The following is a 16,608-nucleotide window of genomic DNA, read 5'->3' on the forward strand; positions in this document are numbered from 1 at the left end:
GTTTGTCATTTCTTCTCTTTCGATTTTAATTACTTAATCTCTACTGACTGTTCTGACCATTTCTGGTCCAGGTAGTCACAGATAAATACCAGTACATATTGCATAGCTGCTGGAGGTACATCTCATAGATAGCATGGCTTGGAACAGGGGGATATTTGAGAAAGTTTAGTGACCTATTTATATTCTGATATTTTGAAATAAAGACAGCATTACTACTTATTTTATTTAGTTCTAGGCCCCAGGAGAAAGTATATATTTTCATCCTCTATTATTTCCTTTTCCAAATTAACCATACTCTTGGGATAACCATTCTTAGGGAAAACATGTAACTTAGTCATATTGATCCACAGTACTACAATGATCCATAGATCACTGAATATACAATCTGGGTTGTCACATTCTATGAATTCTACAAGCAGGGGTTCCATACACTTACCAACGAAATAACAATTTCTTTTAAGCTAATTGCCAAAAGGTTTTACTCTAAAAAGAACATTCTAACTAAGATGCATTTGTCATGTATACTTATAGAATATGATGAATTTGTGGCATGAACAGCTTGTCTCACTGACTTAATACTGACAAACATTCAATTTGAAATTTGAAGAGGTAATGGTGGTAGTTACTAGGAAATGAAAAGCTTCAAAGCTTCACATTTTCTTGGCATGACCTCTACAACAGCATCTGTTCTTATCTTTTTTTAAAAATTTTTGAGTAATACTAGGAAGTTGCTAGACCAGATAAACTTCCTATGACCTATTTAGTAGACCCAAACAATTAGCCAATGGTTATTCAATCACTCCTATGAGTAGATTTATGCTAGACAAGTAGAATATCATGACCTTTAGATTTATTTTATATAACTTTCCATATACACTTCTCTTGACAATGCCTGGCACATAGTGAGAGACGACGATGGTCTGAAACAAGGCTTTGCATAAGATACAGAGATGATGTGCTGCTATTTTCCATTGTCCCCAGTTCCAGTCACTAGACAGTCTTCACCTCTGGACTTGGAAGGGCTACACTTTTAGACTCTATGTTCCTAACAGTCAGGAACGATAAGTAAATCTTCGGAGTGAGTGGGTGTGATCATCTAAGGATGTATAAGAAATGAGAAGACTAGAAAGTGGAGTTCTGAGGTACACCTGTGTATGATGAGTATACGGAGGAAGAGGAATCCACGAAGGAGACTGAGATTTAGACTTTTAGGTGGTGAGAACACTAAGAGAAAATGGGACCAAGAGAAATCACAGAACTGACAAGAAGAAATATCAAGAAGGGATGAATGAACAGCATCAAATGGAACAAAGGGAATACTGGAAAGGATCTGTTGAATTTGTCGGGTCAGAAGTCAACAATGTCATTACTGAGAGCAGTTTCAGTGGAGTGATGAGGAAAGAAATCAGAACACAGCATATTAAAAAGAATAGGAGGTAGGAAAGTTTAGAGAATGAGTATCAACTACTCTTTTAAAAAGGTTGCATATGGCCAAACTAAGTATAAACACAAATTTTGCATATTCTAATATGACCGAGAAATTCCATAAGCTTAAGAATACTTTAATTAAAAAAATTCACCAATGACCTGATTAAGACTCTATGTAATTGTTCCTAGAAACAAAAAGGCAATTGCTATTCCTCAGCTGTTCTTTTTTCTTTTGTAATGATACCACTTATTTCTTAGTCATTTCCAAAGCACTTACCTGGAAAGTCAATCCAGCAAAGGGAAGAAAAGAGAAATTATGTATCTGAATTTTCTCCCTTTTCAACAAGTCATTTACTGACATTTAAAAATTTTCCCCACATCCCAAAGTAGAAGATATATTGTGTCAGCATGTTGTGTTCAGTTAATATGGATTATAGAAAAATAATCTGTCAACAGCTGGTTCTGTCATTGCTTTCTTACTAAGGATGTTGCTATAGATTACCAAAATGAAAGGAAATTATAGGCAGAAGTTTATATTATTCTGTCTTTGTTTTGGAAACTTTAGCATTCCCCTCCTAGTCTGTTTTATACTTTTCTAAAGTAGTTATGCTTTCTCTAAACCCATCTTCCTGGAGGCCCTGTCTAAAGCACTGGTGAAGAAAGATCCGATAAACTTATTTACACTAACAAATGATGGCAAAAGCAGTCTAATGTGTTACCTCTCCCAAGATGGATGCATATGCAAGAAATAAAGTCCAGTAATTAATTTCAATTTGAAGAATTTTAGTTGTATAGGACGATGAAGCATCACAGCTACACATGGTCCTACCAAAATACCACAAATAGGATTTACCTTTCCTAAACATAAGGCAAATATTACATTGTGTTTTCAGCTAAAAGAACATATACCTTCAGGAAATAGATATCTATGATGGAAGGGCAAGTTCATTTTTGTTGATATTTTAGAAATATTTTCAATGAGATAATCACTAGATTTTCATTTAGATATATGCAATGACACAGTTGAAGATTTCAAAGGAGTTTGTGTACCAGGTTGACTTTTGACATTGTCACAGTTCCACGGCTGTTCTTGTGAACATGTGAGAGCATTTCCGAGAAAACGGTGGAGACTTCTAAATTAAAGGTTCTTCAGTGTGGATCAGGTTATCACCTAACTAACATTTTCAAGGTTTCTACGTCCTTTAGGTGAATGGCAGATCTTGACTGGTAGCCACAAGACAGCTCATGAACATGATTACAAAAAAACAATTTGCCTTAGTCAGATACAGACTTTCAGTAATAGTGTTCTCTTGGCTTAATAAAATCAAGCACCACTTACAATCAGTACTTCACTTTGCTTTTTTTCTATCATATAGCATATTGGTTGTTCTGTTGTTATAGTAGACATCTGCATAGGTGTTCATTTGTACTCTCCCACTGTGTAAGTACTCAAATTCTCAAGCTTCTAGCTATAAAATAGTTACACAAAATGTAGTATGAATTTTTGTAAGCCAGTAGGCATCATCATTACTTAATGTAACAAACCTTTATATCCCCAATATAATTTTCTTTTTTTTTAAAGATTTTATTTATTTATTTGACAGAAAGAGAGAGAGAGCAAGCATAAGCAGAGGGAGCAGCAGAAGGAGAGGGAGAAGCAGGCTCTCCACTGAGCAGGGAGCACAATGCGGGGCTTGATCCCAGGGTCCTGGGATCATGACCTGAGCTGAAGGCAGACGCTCAACCGAATGAGCCACCCAAGTGTCCCATATCATTTTATTTTGACTCATATTCGTATGCATTGAAAAAGTCTTCTTTCAATTTAAGTGTCGAACATTATCATCAAAACTGCTCGCTTCAGCAGCACATATACTAAAATTGGAATGATATAGAAAAGATTAGAATGGTCCCTTCACAAGGATAACACACAAATTCTTGAAGTATTCTATATCTAAAAAAAAAAAAAAGTTCACTGAGAAACATGAGCCACATAAGCTAAAAACTAGCCTCGGTCTTGAAAAATCATATAAAGGATTTATGAAATGTACAGACCATAGGAAATTATTTTCAAATAATGACAGGTTTGATTACAATTTAATCAATAATGATATAATATGTAACTTAGAAATTTTTACTGATGAAAAGTTTGTCATTCTATTATTCTGTTAGTAAACCATCTTGATTGAACATCTTTGGGATCTTCAAAAGAACAGAGTAAGATTTAGATTTGTCTTTTAAATTTTTTCAAATATCATTCTCCTCTTAAATTATTCTCATGCTACAGCTAACCACTACATACTTAAAGTTGAACAGAAGTATACTAAGTTGGACTTGTACATAATAAAAAGATTTTTATTATTGATTTAAGGAATGATGAAATACATTTGGAAAAACTAATTATTTCATGAAGCATTACTTATAGACTACCAGTATGAAGCCCATTAAGTTCCTCTCCTTTTTTACTTCCTTAATTTTTTTTGTTCTTTCTACCCCTCTTCTACTTAATTTTTCTCTCTTCGGAAGACAGATTGTCAAGACATCAAAGTAAGGGTCTCCTAGGATTGCCTGTACTTCTGAAAGCTCAGTCGTCTCTGCTATATCTTTAACTTCCTTGTGTTTTTTTGTGTCATCAGGACTGGAGATATGTGATGGTAGAAATCTAGTTCAAAAGCCAAAGAATGGTTAAATAAATTGGGTGGCATAGATATTTGAGAAGACAGGTAAGCACTTGATATTACATAGGCTTTTTCATGACAGGAAAACCTTACTTCGTCAACTTCACAATTAAACAACAAGATAACTCTTAATGCACTTCAAAACACATTCCTAACTTGAGAATCACAGTGGAAAGGCATTGCCTTTTCTCCAGGGCTATAGGGAAATTGTGCAGGGGGATCTGAATGGAGGAAGGGGTATGGAGTTAGTGGGATTGAACATTATGCAAGCAATGAATGTACCTACTAACAAGGGGAATTTAGAATGATCTTTGATTAAAGGTAATGCCTTTTTAGATGTATGTCTGATTGTCTACAATGCTTGGAAGAAAAATTTCCTATTGCTCCTTGTGTTTACTATATGGCAATTTTTAGAAGTTACCAATGGAAGATTTTAGAATCCAAACAAGTAGCTTTAAGAAATTAGAGTGGTTTATATGATGTATAAAATCACAGAATAATATCCCACAAAGATTTAGGAATATTTATTATTTGTCAGGCTCATAATGTGGCTTATATTGAGTATGGATCATTTTACTATACTATGATAACATATATAATAATTTTATAATTGTGGCTTTGGATTTCAGAGGGGAGGGTAACTATCTCAGGTTTAACTCTTATTTTTGGGAAATGAAGATGAAGTGCATTTGAAGCATCCCTAGGTGTGTTATCTCTGCATGGTTCTAAACAACTGGAAATCCACTTAGGAGAGAGGCCATGACAGAATGAAGGTGTAATCTCCAATGCCATTGCAACTATTTACTCATATCACTGGGCCTGGTAAGGAGGGTACCAGGATATTTTCAGAGGAGGAAATACTGCCAATATCTGCCTCTGACTTAATAAGGGGTAAACCCTACATGTTGTATGTTTCTAGGATCAGGTAAAGCCTTTTGGGGTTTACCTAAGTTAGATAAATATATCTACATCCATGTCTCTATCTGTCTAGCTTAGAGATATAATTACACAGGGGATATTTGTTAACAATCAGGCTAGTATTTACCCAGGATTCAGTCTAATTTGGAAGACATCAAGCTTTTTTCCACTCCTATAAACCTCATTTTCAGAACTGGGAAGAGTAATTGCTTCCATTTGTCCACTGATCCTGATCTTCTCAAAATTCTTCTCAAAGTCTTGGGCACTCTTTCACCTCAAACAAAATTTGATTAGGGAAACTTTTTCAAGTGTTTGGTAGTATTACTATACTAATCCAATTTAGGAACATCCATCCAAAATACAAAGTTTAGAAAGGAATGAGTTAAATCTAATTGTTTTGCTTCTATTCACCCATCTTGGTTTTATTTTGTTATGTTTTGTTTTGTTTTTTGAAAACTAATCTACCTTCAATAAATAGCCAATAACTATGTGTCAATTGAATAGAAGAAAAACATACTGGTCAGTGGCCTACCCAACAATATATGCTGTTTGCCACCTAGAGAGTCACATGTACTAAAATGTACTAAAGAGACTGTACAGGATATAACTAAAATGAATCCATTGTAAGATTTCATACCAAGCCCAGGGTGTTCTGGGGCCGTTATCTGAACAGCCTTGAGGAGTGGTCGTTGATACAGGTGGCTACAGAAACAACTACTCGCAAAGCATTTGGACAACGAGCTTTAATAAATTTCTTTTTCAGTATTAAATTTTTTTTTATTCTGTTATGTTAATCACCATACATTACATCATTAGTTTTTGATGTAGTGTTCCATGATTCACTGTTTGCGTATAACACCCAGTGCTCCATTCAGTACGTGCCCTCTTTAATACCCATCACCGGGTTAACCCATCCCCCCCCCCAGAGCCCTCAGTTTGTTTCTCAGAGTCCATTTTCTCTCATGACATATCAGTGTTAAATTTAATAAATTTATTTTAGAGACTGGAGACAGCAGTGGGCCACCTGAGACACTTAGAGAAATCATAAGCAACCAGTTAAGTAAGGTAATAGATCTTAAATACGAGATTAAAAATGCCTTGCTATTATGACCTAAAACATCAAAGATGTTTTGTCAGTTGTAGTTAGTTAAAAGGATATTACCATTTCTCAACATTTCATTTATTCTTAATCACTGGCAAAATGTCTGGCCTTTCACTGATAGATTTAGGCAACAAAACAAGGGTTTTTTTATACATATTAGCAAGCTACATTTATACTCAGGGACCTATAATATATATGAGATATATCTCTTAAAGCCATTCACTGCAAAGTAGATAATTGTATAAAAACTTATCAGGACTTGGTTTACCCATTGGTAAAATGGAACTAAAAACAATTTATTTCAAAGGGTTATCTGGAAATTACATGAGATGAAAGAGTAAAATGTTTAACATACCTTGCACAAAGCAAGCTTTCAATAGATTTTAGTTATCATTAGTAAATGAGATTTCTCTTTAGTTACTAGTATAGTTTGGAAAATTCAACTATATTTACATAGTAGTCACTTAAATGATACTCATTATTCTGAATGACCTTTTCTTTGTTACAACCTCTAACCAATTTAGCAAAACTATAAAATTCCCCAAATTAATCTGGGAGTAAGTAATAGTTTCCCCTTCTTACTTGTCCAAAATAGTAATGGTAAGAAACCATTCTTCTAAACCCTATTTTACACCAATGCATGTCTGTGAACTTCCCTCTTTGACTATTTCAGAAGCTTCTCTTAAGTCATTATAGCAAGTCCATCCATGCTTCAATTCAGCACAGCAAATATCTAGTGAGTGTTTACTATATTAAAAGCATGAGTAAAATAGGAACCCTGTCGTCAGAGTTTATAAACAGTGTATAATTTATATTATAAAGCTGAGCATTTTAGTTAAAGTGAGTCAGCAAACTTTGAAATGCCTGCCTCTATAATGTTATCAGCAACCATTAAGTTTAGATCAAATTTAGTTGTTGCTAACCTTAAGAGAAATATAGCCCATCTTTTCAGATACCATGTGTCCTTATTACCATATTTACAGATGAAGGAACTGAAACAATGAGGGTCAAGTGAGTTACTCCATGATTAATGAAGCAAAAAGTAGAACTCATTGTCTCCTCATATGTTTAACCAAGAACTCTAGAGATAGTAAATGGTGAACAATTTAAATTAAATGGAAATGTTAAAACTTATTGGAGCAATTTTGAGGCAGGTATTCTAGTTAATAAAGGATGCCCAGAAGCAATTTTAGTTATGTGTAGTACTCGTTATACTCTAAGAATGGTATAGTTTGCTTCAAACAATGATTAAAAAATAGAAATAGTATCCATCAACAGATATATTTTCTTTGTGAATTTACTGACAAAAAAAGGTGCAGGTGGCACCCCAAATAAGAGACTGGCATGGACCAGTATCTTCTCTGTGAAAATGACTAATGTATTACTACACTTCTGCCAAAACTTACATAAAGAGACTGCTGAAAATGATCATATCATTATCAGCTAGTGTTCCCAATTGTTCACTGTTTGTATCACATATGGATCCTCTGAAATGCAGAACTCCTACCTAAAGAAATCCTAATATCGTTATAAAACATGAACTTCTGCATGTTTTTAAAATGTTTTAAGAAAACTGTATTTGTTCTACAATAAACAGACATAGTTCCCCAGTGTCAGTTTAAAAAAAAAAAAACAGTGCAAAAAATAAATGAGATTCAAGTTTCAAAAGCTGTATTTGGAAAGCCAAATTAGAATACAAAGAAAATTTGATATAGGGATATAAACCAATAAGCTTTGTTCTTTCGTTTCTTCTATATTTTTAGCTAATAGGCATCTACCAAACATCTAGCACTAACCATTTGGTCATATAGTGTCACTGATTTCTCTTAATTCGAGGCTTTTTCTAAAAAGATCTATTTTTTTTTTTTTTTAAGATTTTATTTATTTATTTGACAGAGAGAGAGAGTTAGCGAGAGCAGGAACACAAGCGAGGGTGGGGGAGAGGGAGAAGCAGGCTTGCCGCCGAGCGGGGAGCCCGATGCGGGGCTTGATCCCAGGACCCCGGGATCATGACCCGAGCCGAAGGCAGACGCTTAACGACTGAGCCACCCAGGTGCCCCTCTATTTTTTTTTTAAATGAGTTTTTTTTTAAGATTTTATTTATTTATTTGACAGAGAGAGACACAGTGAGAGAAGGAACACAAGCAGGGGGAGTGGGAGAGGGAGAAGCAGGCCCCCCCGCGGAGGAGGAATTATTTATTTTAGGGGGGGAGAGAGAAAGAGAGCAGGGAGAGGGGCAGAGGAAGAGAATCTTCAAGCAGACCCCCCACTGAGTGTGGAGCCCAACACAGGGCTCCACGTGGGGATGATCTCACCACCCATGAGATCATGACCTGAGCAAAACCAAGAGTTGATTGCTTAACCAACTGAGCCACACAGGTGCCCCAATTTCTGAAGCTTTAATACAGATTAATTGAATGGGATGGTGCAATGTACCCAATTCTCATAATGTACTCCATGATATTAAAATGGAAAGAATATGAAAAAAAGAGATTAGTCTATATATGTGTAATATATAACACAGTAAGCACTATTTAGCTTCTCAATGCAAAAGTTAGTTGGTTTTTACATGAATATACATAGCTACATAATCAAACAACAAGGAACTGGATAATGATACACATCTACACACACACAGACATACAAGACACACACATACATAGACACATAAACTTTTATATTTCCAACTATAAAATAATAGAAATTGAGACATGGAATACCTTTATATGTAAAATATTTCAAGATAAAAATGATAGTTGGATAGAGTAATTTGAAAAGTAGTCTTGGGAATGGAGGAGGTTGAATAGGTGAAGCACAGAGGATTTTTAGGGCAAGGAAAATATTCTTTATGATATTGTAATGGGGGATATATGACACCGTACATTTGTCAAACCCAAAGGACTTCAAAGCAAAAAGTGTGAAACTTAGCAAATAAAAATTAACAAAAAATTTAGGAAGCCAGGGGATCACAGAATGTGACAAAAAAGATCTAACTATATTACAAAGGTATGAAATAATCTCACTGAAGGAGGTAAAGGAAAAGTGGACCTAAAATAATGGGAAATGAGTGGACTCTGTAATACTAAAAGCAAAAGAAAGTGTGCATAAATACCATAACCTAGCTCATAAAGTTGTTAATGTTAACAGTTCTGAAACCACTATACACGTATGCTGGAATTGAATAATTAAGTAAACGGGTGCTGGATGGTAGGAGCCAGGTTTCTTGCTGTTGGAATGGGAAATGATAAACAAGCAAGAAAAGGCTAGAATGATTCAGGTGGTAATGGAATAGAGTTAAAGACATCAATTTGAACTTAATATAGATACAGATGGATATATACATATATATATGGAGATTTTACATGTATATATACGTATATATATACATACACACACATAGAGGAGGGTATAGATAGATTGATATAAATAGAGCATAGGTATGTGTATATACACACAGGTTATACTTTTTTTCCTTTGCTCTGTCAGCTGAAAGGACCTAAAAGTAATGGCATCCCAGTAGCAATGAGTATAACTAGTACCACATCTTGGTTTCTAACACCAGTTTTCAAGGAAAGGGACCAGAGCTGCTTGAAAAAAATGGTTGATTCTAGTACTGGGCAGGAAATATACAAAATGAGGTTTGAGTATATAGTACTGCCAGAGAGGAAGGAAGTGTTAACTAACATGCACACATGTGTACACACACACACACACACGCACACAAAATGGCGGGGATATGTCAAAGAGACATAGGAGCCAACTGAAAATTCCCAATGGCCAAAATTGGCATAACTTGAACAACAAAATAAATAAAATAGTACTGGATTTTATCCCAAAATCTAAAATAAATATTCATGAATCCATACTGATATATAAATGATTGAATAAAGGGCAATAATAGGCAAATTTCTCATGCAAAAGAATGCCAAATGAATTATGTAGATATTTCATCCTCACAGAAGTGGAGGATAACTCTCCACTTCTTAAGTTGTGGCTTCTCAATGACCTTCTTCCAAAGAAAACAGAACAAATGGAGAAATTTTAAAAAGTTAACAATTCAGTGCAGAAACATGACCAACGCTACCTCATCCAAGTGATCAAAGACAACATCAATAATAATAAATCACGTTGACAGATGTAGCCTTGATGAAAATGGCAATTTACATCTGTGGTCTGCCTCCTAAAATCTCATAACCCCAGCTTAATCACAATAAAATTATCAGACAAATCCTATCTAATGACATTCTACAAAATACCTGACCAGCACTCCTCAAAACTCTCAAAGTCACCAAAATCAAGGGAAGTCTGGGAAATAGTAAAAGTCAAGAAGAGTCCAAGAAGATATGACACCTAAATGTAAGGATCCTGAAAAAGAACAAGATACTAGATAAAATGTAAGCCAATCTGAATAAAGTATGGACTTTAGTTAGTACTGATGTATCAATATCAGTTCATTAATTATGTCAAATACCATACCATTGTAAGATGCTAACTAATAATGAAGTATACTGGGTGTGAGGTATATGGGAACTCTCTGTACTGTCTTTGTAACTTTTTGGTAAATCTAAATCAATTCTAAAATAAAAGTCTGTTTAATGAAAACGTGGTCTTGTGGATGAATTGAATTATGGATGAGCTTTAAAGTGCTGTATTGTTACTGCATAAAATGAATGGAGGGTGCAATTTAATAGATCAGAGCTCAGGAGAAAAGATTTTTATTTGAATATCAACTTGAAACCCCTGTTTAGCTAAGCAAGTCAGGGCTCCAATAAGAGTGGGAGCTGTCACAGTGCCATAGAAGCAGATGGCCATGAATGCACACAACTGGGAAACAAAACCCCAGGACCAGTTGGAAATAATATAGGATTCCCAGTCCAGGATGTCCAAATTGTGACAGACTTTTTGTTTATTTTTTATTTTAGTAAAATCAGTTTATTGAATTAATTTCAAAGGATGTTATAGGTTACAAGCACACCCAATATAGTGATTAGAAAACAGTAAAAACTTCTTACTGGATTGGACTATGGAATTATTTCTGCCTTTATAAGAAAAATAAATACCTGGTTATTTTTAATCACATGCACTCTAGGGTCCTTTTCAGCTCAATCACTTGAAGATTTTAATTTCTAGTATGTAAGACCCTCTATCCATCAAAACATATCACATATTTTAAAAATACTGTTGTGATAAAACTACAATTACCTTAAGGAGAAAGAGCTCACCATTCCAAAATTATAGTAGGGTCCTATCCAGTAGACCTCCCAGTCAACCTCAGTCATCATGTTCTTTGAGTATTAGGCAACTGGTCTGTCTCATTGCTAAGCATATACCTGAGACATATTATACCTACATTCCTGAAGAATTCTAAAATGAGCTTATCATTACCTACATCTTATGGATAACAAAAAAGTCTTATAAATACAACCCCAGTTGCATTATATTTATATCTTTTCCCAAGATATCCTTGCAACTGTCCATTCATATTTCCATTTAAATTATATTATTATATATATATTTTACATGTATATATACATATATATATACATACACACACATAGAGGAGGGTATAGATAGATTGATATAAATAGAGCATAGGTATGTGTATATACACACCTATGCATATGTGTATATACACACACTATGGCTAAGTATAATATGACTTTGTATGACTAAGTCATATATACAGATGTCTTTAATTTTCATATCTAGAATATCAAATTCTAAGGCAGCTGACTCAGCCATAACAATTATCAGATTTTTTCAAATGCTTTGCGATTTAAAATATATATATATATTTAAAAATAATCAGTTTTCTGAGGCCCAAGATAAATTGCCACAGGCGCACAAAAATATGTAATAGACCTTAAAAGACTTTCCTATTGTTTACCATTATGATTTACTTTCCTGACAGAACTCTATATATGTTTTCCTCAGAAACACAGCAGGGATACCTTAAATCAGAAAAGTGATACAACACTATGAATTTTCTGAGAAATAACATCGTAGTTAAAAGCATGGGCTCCAGAACCACACTTCCGGCTCTGAAGCTCAAATCCTTCAAACACCTGCTGTGTGACACTGAAGAAGTTACTAAATATCTCTTGCGTCATTTTCTTTATCTGCAAATGCTACCTGGTCATAATTTAACAATATGTTGTTTACCAGTAATGCAGGTAGAAACAATTCAATAGGAGCATGGTGCCTAGCATATAGTAAAGTTTTGTTGAAGGAAGGAATACGTGAATGAATGAATCATTACTAGTAGAAAAAGAATGAATATCCACAATAGGAAATATGAGCAGAACCAGTAGAAATTGTGAGCGCTAAATGGAACTTTAGCAACTGTAGTGGTAGCAGAAATGTATTGTTAGTGTTGCTCAGTATTGGCCCCAATGGAGCTAATACTGTCAACCTTCTTTCTGGAGATGTATCTGAAATGTTAGCTGTGTTGTTTTCTCAACTTATTTCCATTCAAGATGAAATTTTATCAGCTTCACACCTAATATAGGTGGTTCACAGGCTTTCAGTAAATTTAAGGTAATTTATGATTTCATCTTTCTCAAGTAATTTTCAATCAAGTAAAGTTATCCAACAAGACTGGAAGTTGCACATGGAAACATTTTATTTTAAGGTTTCATTAGTATGCATAAATTCACAGCCCCTCCCAATCTCTATCCATTTTTGCAAGTAATTGAAAAAAGTGACTCAACATATGTGGATACCAGTTTTTAGGTTAGCAAATGGGGCATGGCATTTTAAATGTTTTAAATGTGGAACATTAACTGTGTTATAATTTAATTTCTAATAATGAACCTGATTCTCCTTCCAAAATGAAGATAATATCCTGCGGTAAACATGAAAAACAGGAGGGTGTCGTAGAAAGCACATTATAGCATGAGGCAGGACCTCTAGGGGTCTTCTAGTCCCCTTATTCATTACTTATAGGTGATGAATTTTACTTCACTTGGCCTCAGTTTATTCATCTGTAGAACAGGAATGATAATTATGTACCCACACAAAAGCAGCTTAACCAACGCCTTGCATTCACTTACTATCTATTAAGCCTCTACAATGTGCCACATTCAGACTTTTTCCTACTCCTTTGTGAGTTGTACAAGTGCTCACACAGGTGTGAACTGGGCAAGGACCACTGGTGCAATCAATCACAATGGGTGATAAGGGATTATGGCTACTTACTCATGCAGTTTACTTGTACATCTGGTCCTGCTTGGGCTCAATCCCAATGTCCCATTTTCATTTTAGAATGGGTGCTGCTGAGTACATCTGACTTTGGCAGTTCTAACAGAGTCTAGTTTATAGTGGGCATTTCCAGACACCTGGTCACTTGGTGTTTGCTCAAAAGTCAAGCATTTCATCTCTACTAAGGCCCAGTCACATGTCAAGAGCTATTTCTCAAAGAGTATATAATATCTGCTACAGATGGCATGGTGTTCCAGATTCCAGGAGCCCTCAGCTGAATTCTCCCATCAGGCCTTGTCATAATCTCTATACTGCTTCTTTTCCCAATACTGACACTGAACACCTTAAAGTCTGCAGGATCATATGACCCAAGTGGCCAGGCTGAAACAATGCAGAGCTATTTTTGGATCCCAGCTCAACTTAAAGCTAGTAGTTCCCATGTCACCACCCACTATTGCACTAAAGCAGTACTCTGAAGAGTAGACCTTGATGTATCCAGAAGCCAAAAATGATCTACCAAGGCACTATGTTTTCTTTCTTGTTGTAGGGGATGCAAGATGCAGCAATTTATCTTTTACTTTGGAAGAGATACACTGACACACTGCTGACCACTGTACCCATGAATTTCACAGAAGTAGCAGATCCCTGAAACTGCCTAGAGTTCATCTCCCACTCTTGGAGTATAGGTGTCTTACCAAATTCACCAGCATTCTAGCCACCTCTTGCTCATCCTGTCCAGTCAGAACAATGTCATATTTGTAATGCATCTTTGTGACATTCTGTGTGATTATCATGCATTTCAGATTTCTCTGGACTATATTATGACAGAAGCAGGAAAGTTAACATATCTTAGAGGCAACTGTTTCTGATCTACTTTTCTAAGGGGCATGGAGAGGAATGAATATGCTAAATTACTGGCTGAATACCATGTACTTAAAATCTTAATAATCTGCTTCTGGGGCACCTGGGTGGCTCAGTTGTTACGCGTCTGCCTTTGGCTCAGGTCATGATCCCAGGGTCCTGGGATGGAGTCCCGCATTGGGCTCCCCGCTCCGCGGGAAGCCTGCTTCTCCCTGTCCCACTCCCCCTGCTTGTGTTCCCTCTCTCGCTGTGTCTTTCTCTGTCAAATAAATAATAAAATCTTTAAAAAAAATCTTAATAATAATCTGCTTCTAACAGTGATACCACATCGGCCAGAGCAACCATGCCCAAGACTACTACTTGGTTAGGTCTGCATTAGTCTATATATACTCTGCAGGATGGGGTTTTTATAATCCCAAACTAATCAGAAAATAAAAAGAAATATAAGGTAAATATGGCAAAACAAACAGAAACACGATAAAGACTACCTTAAGTACAATGATTAGAACTTTAATAGTGGCACTAATCTCCCTCCAACACCTACTATGATAGCTTTTATTCCATAGATCGAGAACCAAATGTTGGTTTTGTTCCAACTGCCAAGTATATCAATTCCAATTATATACACTTGGTAGCTGGGAATGACCACTCAGTGGGTCCACTGACCCAGTGGCTATACTGTGAACTAGATCTTATCCAGGACTCCCTAAAGGCCTGCACTCTAAATGGGGTGTCATAATACTCCATGTTTAAAACCACCATCTGACTCTTTCTTTGGGTCCCCATCATCCCAAAGATGATGATGTTAATGAGCCTACCTCTGTGACTATCTCCCCAATGGTCAGTCTGGACTGAGAAGGAAAGCCACCACTGAATTTCTTCATGATCTTGATGTCCCTCTTACTGGTATATTCCTGATGGCTTGCATGAATGGTATTTCCTCTGAGTCCTTCTGTGGAACATAGTCCTCTGGTGGGTCCTCCAGCTTTACATAAGACATCCATTCCGGGATACCAAATTCCCTCAGACCCTTTATTCCTTCTTTCATCATCTTTCAAGGCAACTCAGGATTTCTTTCCACTTCGCTAGATGTTGTACACAACTTTTTCTAGGCTTCTGAGGGTCACTTTGGTAACAAGTTTGGGCTATTCGCCTGGGCTTCCTATTAGGATTTTAATCCTCTATCCCAAGAAAGTGCTCCCCAATCAATGAATTCTTCCTATCTAGTTTTACATTCTGGTCCTCTTGACCCCTGTTTTACCCCCCTGGCTCCTGCTGATACATGCTAATGAATTTTTGCAAATCTTTGGTCTTTTCCCCCCTTTATCAGGCCCAGCTGGGTTATGCAGAGATTTAATCCTAGTTAGCACTGTGGCAACCAAGACAGAAGGTGAGACAGCCCCAGAGGAAGGCGCCTGTTAGCCTGTGAAGGAAAGACTTCAGCAGGATCCAGCAGAGGGAAGCTCTAGCTGCTACTAGGGAAGGGAGGCCACTTCTGCAAGCCCAAAGAGTCTGTGGGTTCTATAGATTCAATATCATCAAAAGACATAAACCATATGCTCCATTCCATTTTCACAGTACTAGGTTTTCCCCACCACAGCTCTGACCTTTGCTTAACAGACCTGTACTGGCTAAGTATTCAGATGACATCTTCAGGCTGCTGCTCCATATTTCTGCTGTTCCACTACAGAAGATAAGGGCCTTCTTTATAAGTTACCATGAAAGCTCGCTGGTTATCATGCTAAGTCATTCATCTATCATTATCATCTATGCAACTTACCATTAACCAACCCACAGTGTTTTGCTGGCATCGTTTCCACCATATCTTCAAACACCTGCATTACTGCACTTGCCAGAGCATTCCCTTCCAGGGACATTTTCCCAGATCACCACTGGTGAAACACTTAGCAACTAAGCAGTCATCTTGTGCCAAGAACTATTCGTGTCCCATCTATCCACTAGACTAGCATCTTCTTGACCCACCAGGTTCTAGGTGAGCTAGTTTCAAATCTTCATCCTACCACAGCCAGACTTTCTCAAACCACTCCCAGAACTGCTTGGGCGAGTCCAGGTCCTCCAAAAAGCCAATGACAACCCAGAATTAGACACACAAGAAATACCAGCTAGTGAACATGAAAAAGGAGCCAGAGGAGTCTGGGAAAGCTATCAGACTTGTGATGCAGATCTGACACTTCTGAAGGAGAATGGGAAAGAAGGAAATGTGTTTGGAAGAACTTCAGACTGCAGTGGAATTCTAAGGCAGTTCAGCAAGGTGGTGGGAGTCCTGCTGACAAAGTCCGAGTGTTCCCATGTTTCCCAAGAATGGGCCTCTCTTAGTGTCCCCGCCACATTTCTCACTGGCTGAGAACAAGCTGTGGGAGATGCAGGCTCACGGCAAACACGAGGATGCATTTCAGAGTGTAG

At 36.5% G+C, this 16,608-nt stretch overlaps 1 long non-coding RNA gene and 1 other non-coding gene across 5 annotated transcripts in view; one reads left to right on the top strand and one right to left on the bottom strand.

Annotated features, from left to right (window-relative positions):
• The window catches only part of LOC116632869, a 196,963-nt gene that overhangs the window by 91,878 nt on the left and 88,477 nt on the right, over nucleotides 1-16,608 (bottom strand). The gene's annotated exons all lie outside the window — the stretch shown is intronic.
• Nucleotides 3,277-3,383, top strand: LOC116633355. The gene has a single exon (XR_004299644.1). It is a non-coding gene; the product is annotated as a U6 spliceosomal RNA (small nuclear RNA).

Source organism: Phoca vitulina, unplaced genomic scaffold (assembly GCF_004348235.1).
Source record: "Phoca vitulina isolate PV1807 unplaced genomic scaffold, GSC_HSeal_1.0 scaffold7, whole genome shotgun sequence".
Classification (NCBI taxonomy): Eukaryota; Metazoa; Chordata; class Mammalia; order Carnivora; family Phocidae; genus Phoca; species Phoca vitulina.